This window comes from Mustela nigripes, chromosome 12 (assembly GCF_022355385.1).
Source record: "Mustela nigripes isolate SB6536 chromosome 12, MUSNIG.SB6536, whole genome shotgun sequence".
Taxonomy (NCBI): Eukaryota; Metazoa; Chordata; class Mammalia; order Carnivora; family Mustelidae; genus Mustela; species Mustela nigripes.
In genome coordinates this window covers 149125831-149138393 of record NC_081568.1, presented here as the reverse complement: position 1 = coordinate 149138393, position 12563 = coordinate 149125831, and the positions used below count along the sequence as shown (strand labels likewise).

Genomic DNA, 12563 nt, shown 5'->3' with positions numbered 1-12563 from the left:
ACTATCATATGATCTCCCTGATATGAGGAAGTGGTGATGCAACATGGAGGCTTAAGTGGGTAGGAGAAGAATAAATGAAACAAGATGGGATTGGGAGGGAGACAAACCATAAGTGACTCTTAATCTCACAAAACAAACTGAGGGTTGCTGGGGGGAGGGGGTTTGGGAGAAGGGGGTGGGATTATGGACATTGGGGAGGGTATGTGCTTTGGTGAGTGCTGTGAAGTATGTAAACCTGGTGATTCACACACCTGTACCCCTGGGGATAAAAATATATGTTTATAAAAAATAAAAAATTAATTAAAAAAAATCCCATTAGCTAAGTCTTTGGGTTTCTCAGACCTGAACTAATACCTAACAGGGATGGGCTACATGGTTAATGTTTGTGCATGTTTTACAGGGTACCTTGTTGCATGGAAGTTTTCTTGACATCGGTGGGCAACCTAGTACCAATCTAACCCTTTCCATGACCCACCTATCCTATCACAGAAGTCTTCTTGAGGTGGAAAGTGCTATAATAGACTTTAAGTGCTCAACCCATGCCTACCAATATTTGCAGCTTTTTGGCTTCTGAGATCCCCACTAGCAATAGCCCTTATCTACATAAAACAAGACAAACAAACACGTGCACCTTAATGTATTGGCAGTAACGAAGAGATGTTAGTGCATCCTGGGCAGACATTGTGTGCACACCATCATCAATTCCCATGGAATCGTGGTCTGAAAGGTCAGGTGTTTGGCTCTGGGCTGACCCTCTGCCAGTTCAGTTGTGCTCCAGGCAAATACACAAGCTCAACTGGCTCTGGGGATAACTGTCTGCCAGCTCAAGTTGATGTGTCCTTTAAAAGACTGCCAATTAGACTGGGAGCTCAAACGCAAAAAGGAGTGGAACTCAAAACTCAGAAGCACTTACCTATAGTTCTTGGAAATACGAGAAAGACAGTGACGTCAAAAGGGTGATAGAGAGCTTGCCCATTTTTCGTCTTGTCCCTGAAAGCTGCAGAAACTTGCTTCCAATCCCACTGCTGCTACCAAATCTGTTAAATAACAGAAACTCAACAGAGTAAATTTTAAAAATCTGATTGGTTTTATTGATTGATCGATGAATCAGGCAGCATCCCATCTGGTAAGTAGAGGGGAGCTCCAAGGGCTACAGAAAAGGAAATGTTTTCAAAGATAAGGAGGGAGTGGGGAAAAAAGGGAACTATTAGCTAAGAACCCATTGTTTCAAGCAAACGCGTCCTTCCAAGGAGAACTGAAGGGATCTGTCAGTATATTTCCTAGTGCTGACCAGGAAATCCCCATTGTCGACTGGCTGAAGGCTCTATTTCTGTGATTGAAACCACAATTAGGATAGGCATTGAGCATTGCTTTACTGATTTGAGGCCTCAACCTAAATGACACCATATTGAGCCTATGGTTTTCTTTTTAACAACAATGACAAAACAAACAATAAACAGCGTAAGGAGAGAAGCGAATGTAAAACCTCTGCTACCTGGCTTTCTTGGATGTTTAACATAGGTCATTCCCAAGAATATCTGTGTTTAGAGAAATTCTTTAAGGCCAAGTCATCCTTTTCTGTGAAGTACACTGTCCCATGTATCTTATAAAGCAGTGATTCTCAAGGTGTGAAGGTAAGGGAGGGTTGGGGTGAGGGGGGGATTTTGCTTCCCCAATGTTAAAAAGAAAGCTACAGGCTCACTTAGATTGAGTCCCTAAATTGGGGATTAATACTAATCTAATTGCAGTTTAGAGGCAGCTGGCTAACTCAGCCAGTAGCGCATACGGTAGGGTTCTTGATCTTAGGGTTGTGGGTTCGAGCCCCACATTGGGTGTGGAGATTACTGAAAAAAATATAAAATCTTAAAAAAAAAAGAAATTGCAAACAAAAAATATTAAAAACAAAACAAAACAAAACTTGCAGTTTCAACTCTCCCAGAAATGTAGTCTTTAAGTAAGTTGGGAATTTTTTGGATCAGTGCCAGTCTTCTCCATGGGCCTTCTCTCCATCCCTCAAAGGCAGGAGAGGTCCACTGCAGATAGAGTCCTTGCCTTTCCCCTCACAAGGAAAAGAAGTCTTTCCCAGAACAATCCTTTTTTTTTTTTTTTTTTTTTTTTTGCTAAAAGCTTTCTTGCCCCACTTTCCTTCTATAACGGCCTTCCATTTTGCATAATTTCTCATAGCGTCCTTCTATTTGCTAGATGGTATGCTGCCCGATTTGTGAATTATTTAATAAAGCCAAGTACATCTTTCAAATGAACTCAGTTGACTTTTTTATTTAACACTGCGGACACTGGAGACATATTTAGTGGTCATAATTGGAGGGATAAGGGGGTAGTGCTACTGACATTGAGTGGGCAGAGACAAGGGGTGTTCAAATATACTACCATCAAAATGGCCAGATTTAGCAAACAAAAATACACATGGGGTAGCGTGTCCAAATAAAATACAGAACTGGGATATCTCAGTCATTAAGCCTCTGCCTTCAGCTCAGGTCATGATCCCAGGGTCCTGGGATGGAGCCGCGCACTGGGAGGGGTCCTTGCTCTGGGAGAAGCCTGCTTCTCCCTTACCCACTCCCCCTGCTTGTGTTCCCTCTCTTGAGGTCTCTCTCTGTCAAATAAATACAATCTTTAAAAGCGACAAATTGTAAATCAACACTTGTTTACCTGGAAATCAAACTTAACGAGTTTTATCCGGTGATTTCACGCCTCATGCACAGGACAGGCCCCCACCACAAAGACTTCTCCCGGCCAACCCGTCCCGACTGCAGGGGTTAGGAGACCCCGCCACAGAGCAGTTGTCTTGGAAACCTGGTCTGCACCCACACCGCCCCAGGGAGGCAGGGCGCGCATTGCGGGGCCCCTCCGTCTCTCCCCCCACAGAGCTCCAGGATTTGCTCTTCCATCGAGTTCCCAGGTGAAGCCGCCGCTGGTCTGGGGCCCGCACAGGCCCACCGCTCCCCGAAGCGGTTCGTCTTGGGGCGAGTGTGGAGCCAGAGGACACCGTGAAGCCGAAGAATAGGGAAGGCAGAGGCAGGGTTTTACTCGCAACCGGGAGGAAACCGGGTGTCTCTGGACAGCACAACCGGGCAAGCGTGAAGAGACGGGAGCGCGCACATTCGTGAAGCGGATTTCGCAGGGCCCCTGGCGCGGCAGCGGGCACAAGCCGTGCCGAGCCGACAGGTGCAGGTCAGCCCCGCGGGCCACCCAGGCCGGCACCGTTGGCTCTGCGGGAATCCTGCGGGGCCGGTGCCCTCGGTCCTGCATCGGAGCGCTCCGACCCTGCAAGGGCGACTCAGGCACGGGCGCCCCAGCGGCCTTCCCGGCCACCGACGCGCTGTGCCCTGCACGACCGGGTGCGTCGCGGTCGCCGCTGACGTGGTCCGGCGAGATGGCCCGGCGACCTCGAAGGGCCGTCTCACGCTGAGAAGCGGAAGGCTGACTTTTCCCGGAGTCCTCCCCGCCCCCCCGACGTCTTTCCGTCGGCAGACCTCGCCTCCCAGACAGAAAGACGGTTTCGCGCCTTGCGAGCCGCCGCGACAGCAGCGTCGAAGCCGCACTGCGAGCGAGCGGGGCGGGCAGAGCCGGTACTTCCCAGTCCGCCGAGGAACTTTGCAGTTCCCTCTAGGCTCCGCGGAGGCCCCGGCCTCTCGGTGGTTGCTCGGAACGGGGGCTTGGCTGGGGGCGTGGCTGGGGGCGTGGTCCAGAAGGCGAGCCCAGGCGCCGCGAGCGCTCTCGTGCCGGACGTTGCGCGGCCGCGACGCCCCGGGCTGGCACGGCGGGGCGCTCCGGACTGGTTGCCCCGCGGTGGGAGGCCTCGGCTGCTCCGCGCTCAGGTAGGCGTTGGCCCGCCCGAGTCGCTGACCTGCCCCGGTTTGGGTGCGTGAGCGGCAGGGCCTGGCGTTGCGTTTTCTCAACGGTGCCCGAGGCACTGGCCTACGCGGCCTAGCGCGCGGGGGGCGGGCTGGAGGGACTGGTCCAGGGACAATGGGCGTCCGGGCCCCCGAGCTGCCGGGGCCGAACGGAGGCGCTCCCGCTGCGGGGCGGACTCAGCCGAGGCGACCCGAGACCCTGCGGGCAGCCGGGGTGCTCTGACGCAGGGTGCACCGGGCAGCGGTGGCCGGGACTTGCGGGCCGCGTCGGGGCTGCGGTGGGGCCTGCTGGGCGCCGATCTCGGGCCGCATCCCCCACCCCCGCCCAGCGAAGGGGTGGCTGCGCGACCCGCCGGATGCGGGCATCGCTGGCGCTCCTGCCGCCTCTGCCTGCCTCTGCGAGTGGACTGTCCTTTGTTTCCTTCTTCCCTTCTTCGTAGGCCGGTGTGGTGGGCAGAGCTGGGGGCGCGGTGTCGCCTATAGGCTTCTCCGGAGCCCGCTGGCACGTGGCGCAACTTGGAGGCGTTTACATTTATAAAATGTCTTATTTTTATTTTTTTTAAATTCTTTTTGAAATAACTTCACAATTAAAAAAAAAGTTGAGAAACGAGTACGAAAGTTTTCTCAGTAGTATTCCCTTAGACTCCCCAGATGTTAACGTCTAATTTAACAGACCAGGAAGACGAGGACACTCAGTCACATCGACAGGTTTTATTCAGATATGTCTGCTCCTGTCTCCTCTCTGTTCCTTTTTTGTGGTACAGGATCCAAGTCAGGATTTAGTTGCATTTAAATGCATTAAATACATTTAGTTGCATTGTCTTGTCTCCCTGAAAAAATTACATTTTTTTTTAAAGATTTTATTTATTTATTTGACAGAGAGAGATCACAAGTAGGCAGAGAGGCAGGCAGAGAGAGAGGAGGAAGCAGGCTCCCTGCTGAGCAGAGAGCCCGATGTGGGACTCGATCCCAGGACCCTGAGATCATGACCTGAGCCAAAGGCAGCAGCTTAACCCACTGAGCCACCCAGGCACCCCCCAAAAATTACATTTTAAACAGGGGAGGCCCTTGTAACTCCCCAAGACCCTTCAGTGTGGTCTTGGAAGCGCCAAGTCTCAAATCAAAGGGTCTTTTCAAATTGCTTCGTGCCAGGCCCAAGAGACAATGTCCGGCAAGACATCTGGGCAGTTTTGGCACCGGTGGTCACCCTCTGTGCCCTGACCCATCTAGTCCTAACCTCGTAGCCCATCCTGGTTCTCCTCCTACTTCTCAGACCTACCTGCTTCTGTCCTGGTATCTCTGAAGATCCCGTCCTTGGCCATCTTCTCTTACCATCTGGACAATTTCCCTGGGTGATCTCTTGTGGCTTCGAGGATTCTTGTGGTTTTGAGCATACCACAAATCCTCAGAATACTCACCTGTTTATGATTGCGGCCCAGGCCATTTCTATGTTCCAAACTCAGATAGCCTGTGGCCTACGCAGTGGCTTTACAGGCTATCTCAAAAGCATTTCTGCCTTGATATGAGCATATCTCAGCTTGAACTCACGCACATCTGGTCCTCTTCTAGTGCCTCCAGATTCTGTGAATGATGCCACCCTACCCTAGCCACTCAGCCACTCCTGGGGAAGGCCTCCCTGATGAGCTCTTTCACTACCCCAGTCAATCCAGACTTGGTTTCCTTTTTGAACCCTCCCTGGGCTGGCCCACTTTTCTCCTTGGGAACCCGTCTCCCTGTGCTTTCTTTGGTGCCCTCATTCAGTTGTCCACACCAGAATCACACTAAGCTTATTAAAATGTATATGTGATTGTCCATACTCTGCCTATAATCTTTTAAAATTTCCCTTTACTTAAAAAGGAAGAAAGAAAGAAAGATAAATTAAGATAAGACCATTAAGTATAAAGAACAAACTGATGGTTATCAGAAGGGATGGGGGTAGGTGCATGGGTTAAGTAGGGGATGGGGATTAAGGAGAGCAGTTGTGATGAGTATCAGATGATCTATGCGGAATTACTGAATCACTATATTGTGTATGTGAAACTAGTATAACACTATTAACTAACTAGGATTAACATAAAAACAAAATTAACGACGCACAAGTAAATAAAATTTCCCCTTGCTGTAGGACAAAGGTAAGACTTCTTAAGTCTTCAAGGCCTCATTTCAGAATTGCTGGTCCAGTCTCTTCCTGTACCCTCTTCCTCAGGTTCCCTGCTCTGCTCTGACTGGCTTTGCTTCTCTCCTGACTTGCTTTTCTGCCTACGGGGATTCTGTTCCCTGTGTGCTCAGGGAGTTCTTACTCTTCCTTGTAGATCCCCATCTAGTCATCCCTTCCTTAGGGAAGTTTTCTGTGACCTCCCTAACTAGGTCCTGTTGTGCGGATCCTAATCTCTATCATCTTCTCTCCTTGGTAGCTCTGTTAAAGTAGCCGTTTTAGACAGACATGCTTAGGTAGACACTTTTGATGTTTGCCAAATCAATGAGGACGTGTAGGGGTATGCAATCTGGTTACTCAACAGCCTCTGTCTGAACATTGTTGGGAATTTGCATAGTATATAGGGGCACTGTGTACCCTCGTTCCGTTTCTCTGCTGGTACTGTCAGGCAGGGCAAGAAGGAGACATACAAGAGGGAATGGAGAGCCTAGAGAGAATAGCCAGAGGAGCATTGAAAAGGAGAGGTGACGTCTACTGCCCTTCTTGCTTAGTTTCCCTTTCCGTCAGGGTTGAATCCGCTGTCTTACCTGACTCTATTGACAGACTTGACTCTCTCCTACTCTTCCATTTCCTATGCATGTTTTAGAGAATCTTTACAAATGTATTTTGGTTAGGGTCAATGATATGTCAGTAGTCCTAGTTCTGTTCTAAACAGCTGACTCAGAGTCAGAAGGTGAAGTGGAAATGAAGGCCTGATGGAGGAGGAGTTGGGTTGGGTGGCCGGAATGATGGCTGTTTGCTCTGTGGTGTGAGTTGTTCAGTTCAGCAAGTACTCACTGGGGGCATGCCAGGAGCTGTGTTGGCTTCTGGGGATAGAAAGGTGAACAAATTCTGCAGCTGCCTGGCCAGGGAGCACATGGTGGGGTCAGCATGTGATAAGGTGAAAACCATATGAGAGGAACCCTTGACTTGGAGAAGGACGTCGCCCAGCCAGCTGAGGCAGGGGCTAGGTGGGGGAGCCCTGGAAACTAGTCTGGGTGGTGGCCTTGACCTAATTCCAGGACCCTTGCAATTGTGACCTGGGGAGGTTCTCAGCAGGGTGTGAGGATGGGCCTGCGTCACAGTGACTGGGTGGGGGCTGTCACTGAGTGCTGGTGAATGGAAGAGGACAGAGGACCGCCTGGGGCACAACAGAGAAAAAGGTATTGAGATAAACTATTGCAGAGGAGGGGGTGGCTGAAGTGGTAGCACAGATCACACTCTCTGACCCCAAACCAGCCAGACATGTTTGAATTTTATCAAAGTCATACTAAAGCACCCCCAATCAAACACAGAATTTCTGCAGCAAAATGTATGGATATCTGCAGTTAGGAATAGAAATAGACATTCCAAAGAGCCTCCCATCATTTTAGATTTTGCTGTCAGAGTGTTGCCAAATTTTGAAGAAATGTTCAGTTTTCCCAGCATTTTTGACTTGTGGGAATTGTGGGTGAGGGGTTGTGGATTTGAAATGATAGCAAATGTTTATAGAGCATCCACTCTATGTGAAGCTTATAGAGCTTCACATGCACTGACTTTTGTCCTCATAACAACCCTACTCGGTACCTGGAAGATCCCTTTGTAGAGGTGAAATGAAGGTACAGACAGGGTCAGCGACTTGCCTATAGTCACAGAGCCCACAACTCTTGGCTTTGTCATCTACATTCTTACCAGGCTGCTAACTTGTGAATGGGACGTGAGGAGAGGGTTTGAAGGACCAGGTCTTTCTCCCACTCTTCAGTCACCTAGCATCTATAACCAGCCTGCCCAAGTGCCCAGGAAGGTCAGAAGGGAAAGGAGGTGGGAGCCCCCTAGAGGTGGACTCAGATTCACCGAGGGCCCATGGGGACTCTTTTCCATGATGCTGTATCTTGTGGTCTGGTTGGGCAGTGAGTTTTCCTCAAAAGCTGTAGGGGAAGTTACATGCAGCGCCAAGTAGAGCAGAGAGAGGAGGAGGTGAGATGGTGAGAGCCGCTGTGCATAAGCTGCGATGTGGGCAGGCTGGGCTTTGAGAAATAAGGATTCTGTAAGGAGATTCTTCTTGAGACTCTAGAGTGGGGAGATGACTGTTCTCTAATTTTCTTCCACCTGCTGCGCAAGATACATTGTTCTGGAACACCCCAGATGAACACTTTCTGCAGACCACTGCCCACCTGGGGGCACTGAGCAGGTCACCCTGGTAGTATTTGCTCACATGTGTGCTAGTATCTCAGTTTCTTTGTGTGTACATGTGTGAGCGTGCAAATATATATATATATATTATATATATTTATATATAAAATATGCATTTTGTGCATATTTTGCATGCATTATATATCAGCAGGAATAATGAAACAACTGAATATCCCACTCAGTTTAAGAAATAGAACCTTATAGGGTGCCTGGGTGGCTCACTTGGTTAAGCTCTGCCTTTGGCTTAGGCCATGGTGCCATGGTCCTGGGATCGAGTCCCACGGCAGGCTCCCCTTGCACTGTGGAGAGTGCTTCTTCCTCTGCTTGCTGTTCCCCCTGCTTGTGCTCTCCCTCTCTCTGTCAAATAAATAAATAAATAAAATCTTAAAAAAAAAAATGGAACTTTACTAAAACCTTAGAAATCCTCTGTGTGTCTGCAAATTGTATCTTTTCTCTTCCAGAGGTAATCACTATCCTCAAGCTCCTTTTAATCACTTCCTTGCTTTTCTTTAAAGTTTTACCATGTGTATATATGTGTTTGCAGATTGTATATTTATAATATATATATATATATATTAGTTTTTTTATGTTAGTTTATATTTTATTAGTTTATATTCTATATATTTAGTTTATATTCTATATATTTCTATATATTTAATATATATTTAATATATATTACATAATATATATTAGTTTTGTTTAACTTTTTGGTCCTTATAAAACGAAGCATGTAGCAAGCTTTCTGGTTTGTTTTGCTCAGTGTATTTTTGGGATTTGTTCATGGGTGTGTGTGGCTACAGTTCTTCATTTACTTTTTCTGTCGTATTCTACTGCATCTGTTCCAGTGATGGCCATTTGGGCCATCTCTGGTTTCTGCTATCACAGATAAACAGTGTTGGAGTGGGCGTTCTTGTCCCGGTCTCCTTGTGCACAGAGACGGTAGTTCTACTAGAGCAGTGGTTATTTAGTAGGGTGGGGGGGCATGAGGAGGGGAAAATGCTGTCAAGGAGACAGGGAGATACTTTGAGTTGTCATACCTAGCAGGGGGGGAGCTACTGTATCTAACCGGTAGAGACCACCCATGCTGCTAAACATTCTATGATGTCCAGGACAGCTTCCCATCTCTTCCACCCCTCCCACGCAATAAAGAATTGTTCAGTTTCAGGTGTCAGTGCTAAGGCTGAGAACGTGGGCTCCAGAGAGATACCTGGGCCAAACTGCTGGTTTAGGTGGTGTTCAGCTTTATTGGATACTAATGCATTGTTTACACTCCTTTTAAGCTGGTATAGCCACTCTGGAAAACAGTATGGATGTTTCTCAAAAAGTAAAAAATGGAACTCTACCCTATGACCCACCAATTGCACTAAAGGTATTTCTCCAAAACCGAAGGGGCACATGCACCCCAGTGTTTATAGCAGCAATGTCCACAATAGCCAAACTGTGGAAAGAGCCCAGATGTCCATTGACAGATGAATGGATAAAGAAGATGTAGTGTATGTTAGTTTATGTTAGTTTATAACATAGTGTGTATATGTGTGTGTGTGTGTATATATATATGTATAATGGAATATTATTCAGCCATCAAAATATGAAATCTTACCATGTAGTGTGTGTGTGTGTATATATATATATAAAATGGAATATTACTCAGCCACCAAAATATGAAATTTTACCATTTGCAGCAACATGGATAGAACTAGAGGGTATTGTGCTAAGTGAAATAAGTCAATCAGGGAGAGACAATTATATGATTTCACTCATGTCAAATTTAGGAAAGAAAACAGGATCATAGGGGAAAGGAGGGGGAAAAAATAAGACAAAATCAGAGAGGGAGAAAAACCGTGAGAGACTCTTAACTCTAGGAAGCAGAGAGTTGCTGGAGGGGAGGTAAGTGAGAGGATGTGGTAACTGGGTGATGGGCATTAAGGATTTTTTTTTAATGCAACTGGTAAATTACTAAATCTACTTCTGAAACAAACAAAATTGCCAGCCTAGTATATGTGAAATGGTATCTCAATTGTTTTTAAATTTTTTATTTCATGTATAGTAATGAGATTTTCATGTTTGTGTGCTGTTTGTATTTCCTTTGAGGGGTGCGTCCTGATATTCTTTTGCCCATTTCCCTGTTGTGTTAATTGTGTTTTTCTTAATTGTTCCTATGATTTCTTTTTATGTCTTAAGTTCTTTATAGCTCCTAGATACTAACTCCTTATATCTGTTACAGATAAGTCATTCTATTTATGAGTTTCTCCTGATGAACCAAAAAGTTCTTCATTTAAATGTGGTATAATTTGTCAATCATTTTCTTATGGTTAACATTTTCTGCAGATAGATGTGGTTCCTGCTGGTTCTCCAGGGAGATGTGACTCCCTTTAGGACCACATCCAGGCAAGACAGGAACTGGATCACAGTTCTCCTTCAGGGTCCACAGCTGGGACTAAGGTGAGCAGGTCGGCCTCCGGAGTCTTGGATAAGTGTGTTTCCTCTTGGTTCCCTGGGCTTCCTCTTAGACTGAGGCAGAGAGAGGTTGAAACCAAGTCTCTGGGCGGAGTAAGGGTCTGTAGCAGACACTGCTGTTGGTGGGCCTAATGCTAGAAGCATGGATGGGGATTGCTGGGTCCCTAGGTGAGCAGGACTAAGGGCAGGGCTAGGAGCTTGGACACAGAGCTGCTTTGGAATCCATAGTCTAGTCCAAGGCTGGCAGGCCTGTTACTGAGGTGTGTACAGTGTGGTTCTTCCTGAGTTTCTTGGTCCATGGGACTGGTTGCAGGAGTACTGCCAAGCAGACCTGGAGCTAAGTCCCTAGAGAGTTGGGGCTACTTTTGGAGAGCTTGCCACCAGAGTCCTGGCCTGTCTTTTCAAAGAAGTGCTTCTTAGTCTTGGGGTTCACTCAGGTTTTGAAGCCTCCTACCTGGATCCCAAAGCTCATACAAAAGCACTTCTTCCATGGTTGGCTGCTGTATCATAGTGTAGGGAGACAAGCTGGGGCCTTTCCGTTCTGCCATCTTGCTGATATCACTGCTGTTTATTTAGAGTAGACTCATGTCAGTTCTGCTGTTCAAGTCTCAGTAATTTTGTCTGCTTGATCATTAATCTCTGGAAGAGTATATTGAAATCTATATTATTGTGATAGATTTGTTGGTGTCTACAGTTAATTTCTATTTTGAAGTGGTTATTAAATGCATACAATTTAAAATTATTCTATCCTTATAGTGAGTCAAAAACTCTTTCCCGTGAAGTAACCTTTTTTCCTCTGATAATGCTTCTCTGTATTTTTAATTATACAAATTAACATAAAATAAAATGTACTGTCTTAGCCACTTCTCAGTAGTGTTAAGTATGTTCACCTTGCTGTGCAGCCAATCTTCAGAATATTTTTGTTTTGCAGCATTGAAACTCTGTCTCCATTAAACATCATCTTCCCATTTCCCTCTCCTCCCTCCACTGGTAACCACCATTCTACTTTCTGTTTCTATGAATTTAAGTACTATAGAAACCTCATGTAAATAGAATCATACAGTGTTTGTCTTTTCATGGCCTGTTCATATCATTTAGCATGTCCTTAAGTTTCAGCCATGCTGTAACATGTGACTGGATTTCCTTCCTTTGGGGTGAATGATAGTCCACTGTAAGTATGGGTAAATGATAGTCCACTGTAAGGGGTGGGTGAATGATAGGGGTGAATGATAGGAGAATTCACATGATAGTCCACTGTAAGTATATACCACATTTTCTTCCATTCATCTTTAATGGACATTTGAGTTGCCCCTACCTCTTGGCTATGATGAACAGTGCTGCTGTGAAGATGGATGTCTCTTGGATGTCCTGCTTTCAGTTCTTTAAACTGCATGCTCAAAAGTAAGATTGCTGGATCATATGGTAGTTCTCTATTTTTAATTTTTCGAGGGACTACCAGACTGTTTACATAGTGGTTGCACCATTTTACATTCCTATCAGCAAAGCACAAGTGTTCTCATTTTCCATAGCCTCACCAACATTTCTTATTTTCTTTTTAATAGTGATCATCCCAGTGGGTGTGAGGTGATACCTTATTGTGGTAGTGGTTTGCATTTTACTAATGATTAGTGATGTTGAACGTCATTTCATATGCTTATTGGCCATTTGTATATCTTCTTTGGAGAAATGTCCACACAGGTTCTTTGCCCGTGTTTTGATTGGGTCACTTATTTTTTTTGCTGTTGTCGGAGTTATTTGTGTATTAACTTCTTGTCAAATAATATGATTTACAAATATTTTCCCCATTCCATTAGTTGTTGAAAGACCCTAGAGGACCCGCACCGAAGGACGCACTCACAGACCAC

The 12563-nt window shown here is 46.3% G+C and overlaps 1 protein-coding gene across 4 annotated transcripts in view; it reads left to right on the top strand.

The window, feature by feature from the left end:
- Positions 1–3748: 3748 nt before the first annotated feature.
- The window catches only part of PGBD2 (piggyBac transposable element derived 2), a 39061-nt gene continuing 30246 nt past the window's right edge, over positions 3749–12563 (top strand). For 2 of the 4 annotated variants that reach the window (XM_059416243.1, XM_059416241.1), the window contains exons 1-2: positions 3749–3839; positions 10570–10683. The gene's annotated coding sequence lies outside the window, so the exon portion shown is untranslated. The remainder of the gene's footprint in view (positions 3840–10569; positions 10684–12563) is intronic. The other 2 variants (XM_059416245.1, XM_059416242.1) reach the window with 1 other exon arrangement.